Raw genomic sequence first — 13,066 nt, forward strand, 5'->3', positions numbered from 1 at the left:
CACTGTTCATATTTTTCTGTATTTCCTTCTAACTTTTTCTCCTGTTCATATTTTTATGTGGTTCAGACAGTACTAAACAAGCCAGTGTTTTCATTCATGATTATTTTTTACTTAAGATGGTTTCAAATGTAGGGACGCCTGGTTGGCACAGTCGGTTAAGTGTCCGACTCTTGATCCCGGCCCAAGTCATGATCTTACAGTTCGTGATTTCAAGCCCGCGCATCAGGCTCTGCACTGATAGTGTAGAGCCTGCTTGGGATTCTCTCTCTCTCTCTCTCTCTCTCTCTGCCCTTCCCCCACTTATTCTCTCTCTCTCTCTCAATAAATAAATAACCTTACAAAATATGATACCAAATGCATCTATGATACGGATGTTTTTATTTAACTATTGTTTTGATTCTTTTTACTCTAACTATTAGTGTCATAAACAACTTCACACATTAATGCTTTTTCACATTTTGCATTTGATCAAGTGTCAAAAGTAGCATTGCAAGTTTAAACATGTGGGTTATTTATTTATTCTCTCATTATGTGTTTATTGTATTAAAGTGTAGCTGACACACAACATTACATTAGTTTCAGGTGTGTGACACACCGATTCCACCACTCCATATGTTATGCTGTGCTCACTGCACATGTAGCCACCATCTGCCACCACACAATGCTGTTACAATGCCATTGACTATACCCTCTGTGCTGTGCCTTTTATCACTGTGACTCACTCATTCCAAAACCAGAAGCCTGTATCTCCCATTCCCCTTCATCTATTTTGCCCCCCATCCCATCCCCTCTGGAAACCATTGGTTTGTTCTCTGTATTTATGGGTCTATTTCTGCTTTGTTTGCTTGTTTTCAGACATCTGGGTCTTTTATTTTTTAATTTGAGAGAGAGGGAGAGAGAGAGCATGTGAATGAGAGGGGCAGAGAGAGAAGGAGAGAGAATCTTAAGGAGATTTCAGGCTTAGCACAGATGTGGGGCTCCATCTCACGACCCTGAGATCACAACCTGAGCCAAAACCAAGAGTCAGACGCTCAACTGACTGAGCCACCCAGGTGCCCCAAATATCTGGATCTTTTGAAGGCTTTTGGAATAACACAAAGTTGTTTTGCAAAAGGGCCATACTGAGTCACTCATCCACAAGCTGTTTATGAAGCAGCCTGTTGTACCATACCTTCACCAGCGCTAGGGATCTGTATTTAAAAATCAACACCACTCTGTGCCTGCTTCAGCAGCACATAGACTAACGTTGGAATGATACAGAAAAGACCAGCATGGCCCCTGTGCAGGCATGATGTACTATTTGTGAAGCATTCCATATTTAAAAACAAGTGAATAGCATCTTGTTTCTTTGGTTTGTCGATTTTTATATTTGTTATCTGGTTGTATCTTTAGGATGTTCTTTCTTTTTTTTAAAACAGTTTTTTGTCAAGTTGGTTTCCATGTAACACCCAGTGCTCATCCNTGGCTATTGTTGAGAGTGCTGTTATGAACATTGGGTTCCATGCGCCCCTATGCATCAGCAGTGCTGTATCCCTTGGTAAATTCCTAGCAGTGCTGTTGCTGGGTCATAAGGGAGTTCTATTGTTAATTTTTTTGAGGAACCTCCACACTGTTTTCCAGGGGGGCTGCACCAGTTTACATTCCCACCAACAGTGTAGGAGGGTGCCCGTTTCTCCACATCCTTACCAGCATCTAGAGTCCTCTGATTTGCTTTCTTAACAAAAGCAATTCTGACACTCAGCTTTCCTACTTTGAAGGCCCACGGGCCCCGTAGGAACTGCATGTAGGACAAAGTTCCATGGAGCAAGTGGGGATGAGAACACAACATGCGAACCAGAGACACCATTTCCACTTTGCCACACAATACCTGTGTGACCCTGGACTAGTCCTTGATCTACACTTGAATTCCCTCACCTACGGAAATAGGAAAACCAATACCAATGCCCTAGAGTCGTCATGAAGATTACATAAGATGTCCTTTGGAAGGAAGTCAGTGGAGTATCGGTTATAAAACACACCTCTAGATCAGTCACTGTCATATGTCACAACAGCGTCCATGACCCGTCATGAGAAGAACAGCCAACATTTAGCAAGACTACCTTCTACTCACCAGGCACTGTGCTCAGCCCTTTGCTTGTAGGAGCTCACGTCAGCCTCACAACAGCATGTGAGGGAGATGATACCATCATGTTTATTTAATAGATGAGGGGACTGAAGCACAGAGAGATGAAGACACTTGCCCAAAGCTATACCCCTGGGAAACTGCAAAGCTGGGACTTGAACTTTTAACATGGAGCCCCATCCTTGCTCTCGGGCCTCCTCACCCCTGAGCCACATGGCAGTATAGGGCCTTCTCTAACGCATCATGCCCTTTCACCCCTGGGCCTTGACTCGTGGTCATCCCCTTATTGAACGGGCGTCGCCTTCACCCCGAAAGCACTGCCCACCCTTAATATCTGACTTAAATGTCCTCTGCTCCGTGGTCAAATCAGCCTCCCCTTACCTGGTGCACCATTGTCACTTACACTTTTGCCCCCTGAGGCACTTAGCCCGTTGTCTGTGTGCTTGTGTGTGCGCAGGCGTATGTGCATTCATGATGCACTCCCTTGTGTATCTTCTCTTCTAGTGTGTGGGCCTCCAGTAGACTTCTATCAATTTTTCTATGGACCTAATTTCGAGTATGATGTCTAAAGCCTACAAGGGGCCCAGCATCTATTTGTTGCATGAATGAACAGATGGTGGCTCTTCAGGCCCAGTAAGGGGTGAGCAGGTGAGAGAACCAGACTTCCTGGAGGTTTTCTCACAGCCTCTCCTACCTGGGTTCTGTCTAGGGCTAGTCCCATAATAAAATAGCCTTTTCCTTTTTCATTGGCCATTGGCCCACCTCCCATTCTGCGTAGCAATGCCCGTGGCCCACAGCTATACTCCCAGGTCCCCCAGAGAACCTCAGCCGCCCACTTTGAGGTTTGCCTTCCTGTTGGTGGTGCAGGGGGCTGGGCTGCTTCTTATCAGCTGGCCCAGCCCTTGAGGTCCACAGGCAGCTGGAGGAGACATACTGGGATCTGCGTGGGCTCCAGAAAACCAGCCCTTTCAGAACTTGCTTGTTGGCAGGGGAAGGTGGCTGCATGTAAAGGCACCATAGGTGACCCAGAGCTGGACACAAAGTGTGCGTGCAAAGCGTAGGACAGAACGCACGTGCTGGGGTTTTCCGGTGAGACGTAGGAGGAAGTGCAGCCTCTGTGCAGAGGAAGCCTAGAACCGAATGTGTGGGGCCAGGATTTTAACAAACTGTATTAGTGTCCCATTGCTGCTGTAACAAATTACCACAAACTTGGTGGCTTAAAACTGCACACGTTTATTCTCTTGCCATAATACTAGAGGCCAGAAGTCTGAAATGAGGCTCAATGGGCCCAAATCAAGGCATCAGCAGGCCCGTGGCCCCTCGGGAGGCTCTAGGGGATGGCCATTTCCTTGGCTCTTCCAGCTTCTGGAGGCTGTTCTCGTTTCTGGGCTTGTAGCTCTGTGTCACCTTACCTTTTCTCTCCCTGCTTCTGTCCTTACACCTCCTTCGTACTCTTCTGTCCCAAATGTCCCTTTGCTTCCTTCTAATAAGGACACTTGTACTTGCATTCAGGCCCACTTGGATAATCCAGCATAATGGCCCCTTCTCCAGATCCTTAGTTAATCCCATCTGCAAAGTCTCTTACCCTGTAAGGTGATATCCACGGGCCCCAGTGACTAGGGCCTGGGTGTCCTTGGGGGTCATTATTCAGCCCACCACACATGAGTGTCACGACATATGATGCCCACCCAAGAATGAGATGCAGGACACACTCTTTGCTTCACGCCTTCAGCTGCCCCAGTGTGTACCAGGCTCTGTGGCAGGCACTGGAGGTATAGAGGTGGCGTGACCTCACCTACTGGCCTGGAAGGGGTGGCCAGTGACGAGCAGCTGCAGAGTGAGTGCAGTATGACAAATGCCACAAGAGAAGCTTGCAAAGAATGAGGAGGGGATGCCACTTCCGGTGGCAGATGAGGAAAGGGGTCACACAGCAGAGAATTTCCTGAGTTGGTTTTTAATGGATGTGGAACTTTCCAGGTAGACAGTAAGTGGGGAGGCAAGAGTCAAAGTGGAGGAAACAGCAGGGACTGGTGTGTGGGCACAGGCACACTGGAAACCTCTGGAGTGAGAAAACATGGATTTTCTATGACTCTATAGCTCCCACGTCCTTGCAAAGGAGGCTCTTATGGGCCCGCCTCTGGTCCGCTCTTGGCCCCATCCTGCCCTCCCGCGGCTTGCTGCTCATGAGAGCATCTTCTCACTTTCACTGTCTTCCCATTTGCCTGCTGAGAAGATGGGCACCATCTCTCTCTCTCTCCTCTCCTTACACGTGGGCCAGTGTGCTAAGCCCCCTGAACACTGGATCCTCCAGAAAAAGCCTCCTGTTTCCCTTGCAGCCCTACTCCCTGCAGGCGCCTGGGCCTTCCCTGCAACGGGGAGCCCGGATCCGCGGCCTTTGTGGAACGATTCCATTGAAAAGCTCACAAGCAAAATTTCGGTAGAAGTCATGAACATTTGACCACGAGGTTTGAGGAAGGCCAGGGCCAGGCTTGAAGTAAGCATATAACACTGGGTTTGTGGGGTGATGCATCTCCTTCCTCCAGCATTATTTTATCTGCTGAATTAATTGCATGGGGACTAGAAGCTCCCTGGGAATAAGTAAGGGCAGTTCACGCATATCGGAAGGGAGGGGGGAGAACACAAGAAGCTAGATTTCAGGGGAGACCACAGGGACTTGGAATAGGACCCACCATGGAGGAAGGAGGCGCCTGACTCAGGAACATTCTGGGCCTCAGAGTCTGAGAGCTGGAGGGGAGCAGTTGTTCTGGAAACAGTTGGGTACCGGCCTTGGAAGCTCACCCTTGTTATAGAGGAGGAAAAGGCTTAAACTGAAATACGTATGCAAGTAAAGAAACGGCTTTAAGGGACTAGGTGTGGGATCTCCTGTAAAAGTGCAGAATACAGGGGAGGGGGGAGGCAGGCAGGGCAGAGCACAGCCTCTAGTGGGGCAAGAGGGGTGGTGAGGGCAATGAAGAAGGAGCTTTGTGACCTTGCACTCCGTCTCTCCCCAGGCAGCTCTTGTTTTGTAAATAGGGTCAGGGAGGGGGGGTGGGGTCTTGGGGTGAGGGGTTGTTTGGTTCTACCTGTGTCAAGGGGCCATCGTGAGATTCAGATGACATCAAGGCCAAGGTGCTTTGGAACCTTCCAGGTGCTGAGCACAGGTCAAGCAAGTGGGACTTATTAAGGGACTGTGAGAGGGCGGCCTCTTTTCAATTCAGTGGCAAAAGTGGTAGGACGTACAGATTGCTTTAAACGTGAAAGCTTCTCTTTTTCCATCGTTCGTCTAGAAACACTGGTAATGCTGATGTGAGGCATGTCTCCATTCACGCATCCATTTATTCATGAATTTATGCAACGCCGCGTGCTGTTCCTGCTGAGGGGCAGGCGTGGGTTGGGTGGTGTGGCACACATGGTGGGACTTCCTCCCTGGATGGCAATGGGGGGCGGACGCCAGGGGGACAGGGCCTGGCCTCACCGGCTATCATAGAACAGCCGTCTCTTTCAGGCCCTGAAAGCCAAGGATGTCAGACCCAGTGAAACGCCGCACCGGGTCCTGCCCTGCGCTTTGTAAAGGCTGCTGACAGCTGTCATTAGCTCAACGTTAGGACAGGAGCTGTGATAATCACCGCTGAGTGACTACAAACACAGAGCGTCCCCGAAGAATATTCAGAGAGTGGGGCAACTTGTTAGCTTAGCTTTTGTCTGGGTCGGGGAGAGGGAAGGGAAGTTTTGTCGGGGAGACCATTTGCCGTAGTAAAAACATGAAATCAATCGTACGGGTCTAATTTAATTTTAATTCACATTTTTATCCGTGGAGTTTGTTAGAAGGGCTGACGTTTTGCTGGGACGATCCATAAGAGCTGAATTGTCCTCGAATTAGGAGATTTTTAAAAGAAGTTCTTTGCCACTGGGTTGCAATTTGTTAAAACAAACAATAGCATAACCACTCTGCAGTCGGATGCCAAGATATTACTGGACTCAGCGAAAATCAAGTAATCTTTTTTAGGCTCTATTCTCTCCCAACTCAGCTCCCCAGCGATGTCAGAAAATGACAAATTGCAGGATGAATCTAAGAGCAGTGCCTTCAAAAATACAATAGTTATACAAGCCATCTATTGTTAATGAAGAATATAATGCAATTTGCCTGTCTGTAATACAATTATGCAAATCAAAGAAGGAACTATCCCGAAATCTCTTTACATTCCGATTAAAATGAGATAATTTATCAAACAGAATATTACTGATTATGTTTATGTGTTGCACATTAATCCTGTTACAATAATGTATCCTTCTCCTAATGTAATGGATTTGTGCAATCTAACAGAAAATGACTTTTATACTATCCACAATTATAAAAATATTCAAAGCATATCCATCCTAGTGCAATAGCACATGTCTACAACTTTACAATAAACCTATTAAAACAAGCGGAGCTTATGAATGCAACCTTCATCCCAATAAAGATGACAGTACATTCCATTTTATTGCACTCATTATGTGAACAACTCCATAGATGATAAATACCAGGAGTCAATTAGTTTAACCTTCTTTATCTTTTTTTTTTAGGGAAAAAAAGCAGACTTTAATCGATGGCAGTCATGTCCCCCTCCCCATCTGGATCTTCCTTCAGTTGGTCAAATATGACATTATTTTATATATAAGAGATTTCTGGGGCATCTTTCATAAGTGAGTTACTCCTGTTCTACCTCTTGGTAGGTGTTTGGACTTGTACGTTTCCATAGGGTCAGGAAATGTACACGATGTTTATGTCCACGTGAATTGGGAAACATGCATATTCTGGATGGGAATATGGCTCGGGGAGCAGTCATCTAGAGGAGCACGTGAATCTCCATGCTAACATGTACATCAGAGCCAAAAACTAATGAGTAGTATTGTCAGGAAAAACAAGAGCCCAAATAATTGGCGAAGGTCTCACTTGTGCTCCTATTGCCAAGGATAATCATTTCTGCATTTAAACTAATCTCTTCCACCTTGACGAGAGTCATTAGCATCTGACAGTGAGCGATAATGTGCTTAAATTTCACACCTCTTGGCCTTGTCTGCACTGTCAACATTTCCCACGTGCATACCTCCACACTAGGCGTACAGGTTGACTTAAACAAATGTTTATCTTTTGTGGCGAAATTGTAAACCCCAGTGTTTTGCAAGTTCTCAAATTGTTCTCCTTGCCTTTAAACACCTTTAAGCCAGTTTTGTTGAAGGTTACACCTGAGGTATTATTTTCCTCACAATGCCAGGATTCTCTTCTGCCTCTGATTAGATTGACCTGCCAAGTCAAGAAAAGACAAAAACTCTATGAAAAGCAGCATTTTTCTTCACTTCTAAACAGCTGAGTGTGCACTCACACACACACACGAACACAAGGTACAACAGACAAGCCTATCAGCCTTTACCTCCACAGGCCAACATTTGTCCCAATTATAAAAGGGTATTTGTTCTCCTGGAGATATGGGTGAGGAAGGGAAAGGAAAGGAAAGGAAAGGAAAGGAAAGGAAAGGAAAGGAAAGGAAAGGAAAGGGAAGGGAAGGGAAGGGAAGGGAAGGGAAGGGAAGGGAAGGAAGAGGAGAGAAGGGAGGGATAGAGGAAGGGAGGAAGGAAGGGGAAGAGAAGGAAGAGAAGGGAAGGAAGGAAGAAAGGAAGGAAAGAAGGAAGGAAGGAAGGGAGGGAGGAAGGAAGGGAGGAAGGAAGGGAGTCATTCATTGTTTAATAAACAATGGCTTCACAAAAGCTACTATTACCCAGAGTGTTTGAATGGTCTTTCCATGTAGCCTGTTTAGAGGTGAAAGCTAGCTGCCAGCCCTCATTCCCACAGGGCAGAGTTCCTACAGTAAACGAGAGGCAAAGCTGGAACATGGCTTGTACAAGTGGCTGATAAGTCTTCTCTTGTCATGTTTGACCAATTGGTTTGGAGAGCCATTGACTCGTTTTCCCCTCAAATGTGGACTGTCTCAAGGGGAGACATTTGACAGAGGAGGAAAGCATATTGCCCCGGGGCTATCTGGGCAGATTTTTGCATCCCTGCTCTCGATGTAGCCAAGGAGTGTTTTCTACTCAGTATGATTTCCCAGGCTAGATAGAGCAGGGAGCTCTGGAGCTTAGACCCATTAAAAATGGGAACATTAAAGGCGTAGTCATAACAGTGGAAGTAAGAAGCCTGCGGAACAGCACATATGGAAAACATCAATCTCTCTGCCGGCCCAGGAGGAGACCATGCCTCCCTTTCAGACCCTAATGTGGTGGAGGGTGGACTTACAACTTAGGGTCAGAAGACAACGGCAGAGAGAGAACAGAATTTTGGGGTGCTCTAGGCTCATCAGAGGTGTGCTAGTCTGTCTGAACGTGCTGTAGGCATCGGGCCTGGGATTCCTAGGTCCCTGTGGCATGAAGGTGAGCAGGAGAAATGAACGTATGGATTTTTTCAGAACCAAAGAAACTGTTGAGAACAAACACATGTGTGGTGGAAGACAGAACAAGGCCGTTCTGAGCAGAATGGGCAATTTCAAAGAGTTCATTTTTGTATCAGTAAATATTAACTGAGTGCCAGCTGTGTGTTCAAGCCATGGTCTTGGCACTTGGTCTGTATCAGTGAACGGATAGACACAAATCTTGACCTTCATGAAGCTTACAGTTTTAGAGGAACACGAGAGACGGTAGATGAGTAAACAATATCATGTGGTAGTCGGCAACAAATGCTGGGTTAAAAAAAAAACAACATTAAAACAGTGAGAGAGATCCGTCAAGAGTGAGGCTGCAGTCTTAAAAGGAATTACACTTGTGTTGTCAAACTTAAAAAAAAAATATATTTATATTAAAAATATTTTTATATTTAAANGTGGCAACTAATTAGCATTTCCAGAAATAAGTGTGAATTTTGATACACAGGTCCTTGGAGGGTCCGTTGCCAACTGGTAACTTCCTTGAGTTTACATCTGAAATAACGATATAAGAAAAAGATCTTGATTCCTTATTTTGCTAGTCATCCTCTTCTGCTTTGGAAGCTTCGCAGCTCTGAAGGGCGAGGAGCTCCAGGGCTCCTCCTGGGACGACTGAGATCTTTGCCGAAAATGCATTTCAGGCCCCTTCTCCCTCCATCGGACTCGGCTTCCCCATAAGCGTCCCGCGCATGCGCAAATTGCCTTCCCAGAGTCTTTCCCCGGGAAGCTGATCTAAGGAACTCTATTTCAGCTCTGCATACAGAAAGCTGAGGCAGAATCAACAATTTATACTGATTATGCCCTTGCACTTACACTCAATTTCAGGATCTTTCTGCCAATTTCTGATCCTTTGGCTTTCTCTCCTATATCCAGTTTCACTCTCTCTGTTTGGACTGCATGATGCCTCCAGCTTGCTGGGTTTTACTCTCTGCCCCTACCAATTCTGGCTTTTTTTTTTTTCCCTCTAAAAATCCCATCCCTCCCACCCTCGGTTACCAGGATGGAAATGTCAGGGATTACCTTTCTCTGTCTCTCTGTGCTGAGTGGCTGACTTCAGGAATGACTTTTCCTTAGAGGTCACACAGTCCTCACTTTATCCAGTGGTGAGGCTCCCACAGCCTTAGGAAGAACACTGTAACAAATGGACACGGTATGGCTGAAATTATGGGCTACTCACATTAATGGGGTCATTCCCTTACAGACACTGTTTGAGTTTACCTGCACAGGCCGGTTACTAGCGCAGGTGTACTCGAAACAAAAAGTGCAACAATTGTGTTTTCCACTTTTATGATGATGGGCTTGGGTTTGAACCCTTGGCTTAGAGGGTCATAACTGACTTAAAAATATCCTTTGATTTTTTCCTGAAATAATCCGCCTTTTGGTCTAATATTACCACCGGATTTTGTAGACACAGCTTTTCTTGTGTTATTTATTTCAAATGAAACACCACCCCACCGTAAGTGACTTTTGGTGCCCCTTAATATCTCAAGAATTTTTTTTTTCAGTGCCTGTCTGTCTAAAATTATCCACGGCTCCTGCACGGGTGGGTAAAGTTAGTGTCTCCAAAGAGTTATAAATCTAGTGTCCCCACTGAGCCCATTGTTTCAGATCCAAAAGTGTATGAATTGCAGCCCCAAGATCTTTCTTTATTCTTTGTTATGAAATAGGTAACCAGATCTCGCTGAATGGAAATCCTCCTTCGAAGACTTTCTGGCATCCGACTCCACTTTCAACTCTTGCAAACCTTATTTTGGAAAAATGGTCATTTATAATATCAACATTTCTAGATCATGTTTTAAAGACGGTTACAGGCGTTTGGAGTAACCACATGCCAAAGCTGTCTACTTCTAATCTAACAACCCCCTAGGTTGAAACCAGAGCGAAACTTAAGAGACAGGCGGCCAAGAGCCAAAAAACTCTTGGGGGATATTTATAATCCCCCAATTCAACCAAAATTGTTTCCACTCAAAATTAATACTTGGAAACAGATTTTGAAGCCCAAATTTAGACTCTGCCTTCAGTTTCTTGGGCCGTTGTAGAGCCAACTGCTTGAAATAAATGCATTTGAAGCAATCAAACGTTAAAGTGATTGTCTGTTCTACTGAAAAGATGAATAGCACATAGTATTTAAAGAGATGACCCTCTTTACCCCAGATCTCTCCTGCCAAGGACCAAGGGTTGGCAAATGTCCATAGTGAGCAAGGGTAGCTACCAAGCATGTGGACTATACTTCTGTTTACCCATGCGATCCGCCTATAGCTCCGCTTCTTGTTGGTGAATGCACTGCGGTTCATATTTATGGAGGAAATGTGATACGCTGGAAAGCATTTGTTCCTCAGAGTTACAAAATCTAGGTTCAGAGTACTGCTTTATCAGTTCCAAGTAGTATAATCTTAATGAATGTTTTCATCTCTTGAAATCTCACTTTCTCCAGATGTAAAAAGGAGGCAAGCCAGTCATGTTCTGGCACCCTCTTACCGCAGTTAGAGGCTCAAATAATGAAATAAATGTGAAAGTACTTTATCATTATTCCAAATGCATGGTGTTACTTGTGTGGTTTTTTTAACTTACTTTAAAAGTTTTTTAAATGTTTTATTTATTTTTGAGAGAGAGCCAGAGAGAGACAGTGTGAGTGGGGAAGAGGTACAGATAGAGGGAGACACAGAATCCCAAGTAGGCTCCAGCCTTGGAGCTGTCAGCACAGAGTTTGACGTGAGGCTCAAACCCAGGAACCAGGAGATCATGACCTGAGACAAAGTCGGATGCTTAAACGCCTGAGCCATCCCGGCGCCCCTTAACTTACTTTTTAAATATCAACAATGCTTGCCTCTCAAATCAGAGTATCAGATCTTATTTAACCAATATATTGCTGTAAAAAGAGAAGCTTAAATATAAAGGAAATGGGGGGAGGGGCAGGCTGCCTGGGTGGCTCAGTTGGTTAAGTGACTGACTTCAGCTCAAGTTCTTGAGTTCAAGCCCCACATCAGGCCCTGTGCTGACAGCTTGCAGCCTGGAGCCTGCTTTGGATTCTGCGTCTCCCTCTTTCTCTGCCTCTCCCCAACTTACACTCTGTCTCTCTCTCTCTCAAAAATAAACATTAAAAAAATTTTTTAAATATGAAGGAAATGGATTTCCCAAACGTAATCCCCTATCTTGGCCCTATACAGAGACAGTTTTCTTCCGGTTTAAAAGGTGTGTCTGGACACTTATCACAACCAACTTTTCAAGTGTGAGGTTTTAATTACTCATTTATTTTTATGTTCATGGGTTTCACAAAAGCATTTTGAAGATGTATGAGATTCCAGACAATATTCTATGTTAAGATTGCGGATAAAATCAATTTGAATTTCAGATAAACAATGGACTATTTTAAAATATAATAGTTATATGTTAAATTTATACTCATAGTTAAAATTGCCTCTGGGGTGTTGACAATAAAAGCAATGTTTCAAAATACCGTGCTGGCCAAAACGAAAAACATATTGAATGGGGCATATTTACACTAAAGAGTTATTCACTGATTATATGAAATTCAAATCTAACTGAGCATTCCGTCTTTTTATTCTCTAACTCTGGCAACCCTATCTATGGGCTGGGAAGGTTGTGTTACCTGCCCTCAGGCGGCATTCATCCAGGGAGTAAGACAGACCAAAAACGAGTGAACGAAAAAAAACCCAAGTAGGTATGAAGAGAACAAGCACAGCAAACAGGAAATAGTGATGAGGGTGGTCCTATTTTAAGAAGAGTGGGAGGAACGGCCTCTTTGGGGAGATGACTGGAAGCAGACATCTAAAGGCAGTAGTGAACCACATAAAGCTCCAGGGGAAATGCCCCGGGAAGGTATGGCAAGTGGAAAGACCTTGCTGGAAATGAACTTGTTAAATGTGAGGAGCAGTGAGAAGGCCCTGGGACCAGAGTCTCTTGGTATAGGTGAGACCAAGGATGCAGGGTGAGGCCCCCATTTTAGCTCTAGCAACTTATAGCCCGGAAGTATGGTTTTCGTTTAGGTGTGACAGGGAGCCATGGAAGTGAAGCAGGGGAGTGACTTGATGAAGCTAAGAAGAAAACCCCAGGAGCTCTGTGGGGAAGAGACAGTAGTAAGACACAAGTGAGAGGGGGATGGGTTCGGAGCTTATCTCGGAGTCTCCGTGAGAGGCCCCAGGGACTTAGAGTGGGACAGGAGCAGTGGAGTTGGGAACAAGTCCTTGGAGTCATGACATATTTCAGAGGTGGAGGCAGCAGTGCTTGCTCTGGGTTTAATACAGAGTATGAGGAGACGTTGGCGTGAGCAATGGGAACAGTGGCAGTGCCGTTTACGGAGATGGAGAAAAGTTCATTTGGAGGAAGTGGAACATTCTGGTTTGGACATGTCGTACATGAGGTGTCCTGTAGCTCCTCGAGTGATAGCAGTGGAATAGAAAGGTAAGCATGCATTTAGGATGAGATTGGAGAAGCAGCAAAACCCATACCACCCAGGATCTTATTGGCC

At 45.3% G+C, this 13,066-nt stretch overlaps 1 non-coding gene across 1 annotated transcript; it reads left to right on the forward strand.

The window, feature by feature from the left end:
• Nucleotides 1-1,216: 1,216 nt before the first annotated feature.
• Nucleotides 1,217-1,322, forward strand: LOC144244347 (U6 spliceosomal RNA). The gene has a single exon (XR_013338923.1). It is a non-coding gene; the product is annotated as a U6 spliceosomal RNA (small nuclear RNA).
• Nucleotides 1,323-13,066: the final 11,744 nt, after the last annotated feature.

The sequence above is a fragment of the Crocuta crocuta genome, unplaced genomic scaffold, assembly GCF_008692635.1.
Source record: "Crocuta crocuta isolate KB4526 unplaced genomic scaffold, BGI_CrCroc_1.0 scaffold18, whole genome shotgun sequence".
Lineage (NCBI taxonomy): Eukaryota > Metazoa > Chordata > Mammalia > Carnivora > Hyaenidae > Crocuta > Crocuta crocuta.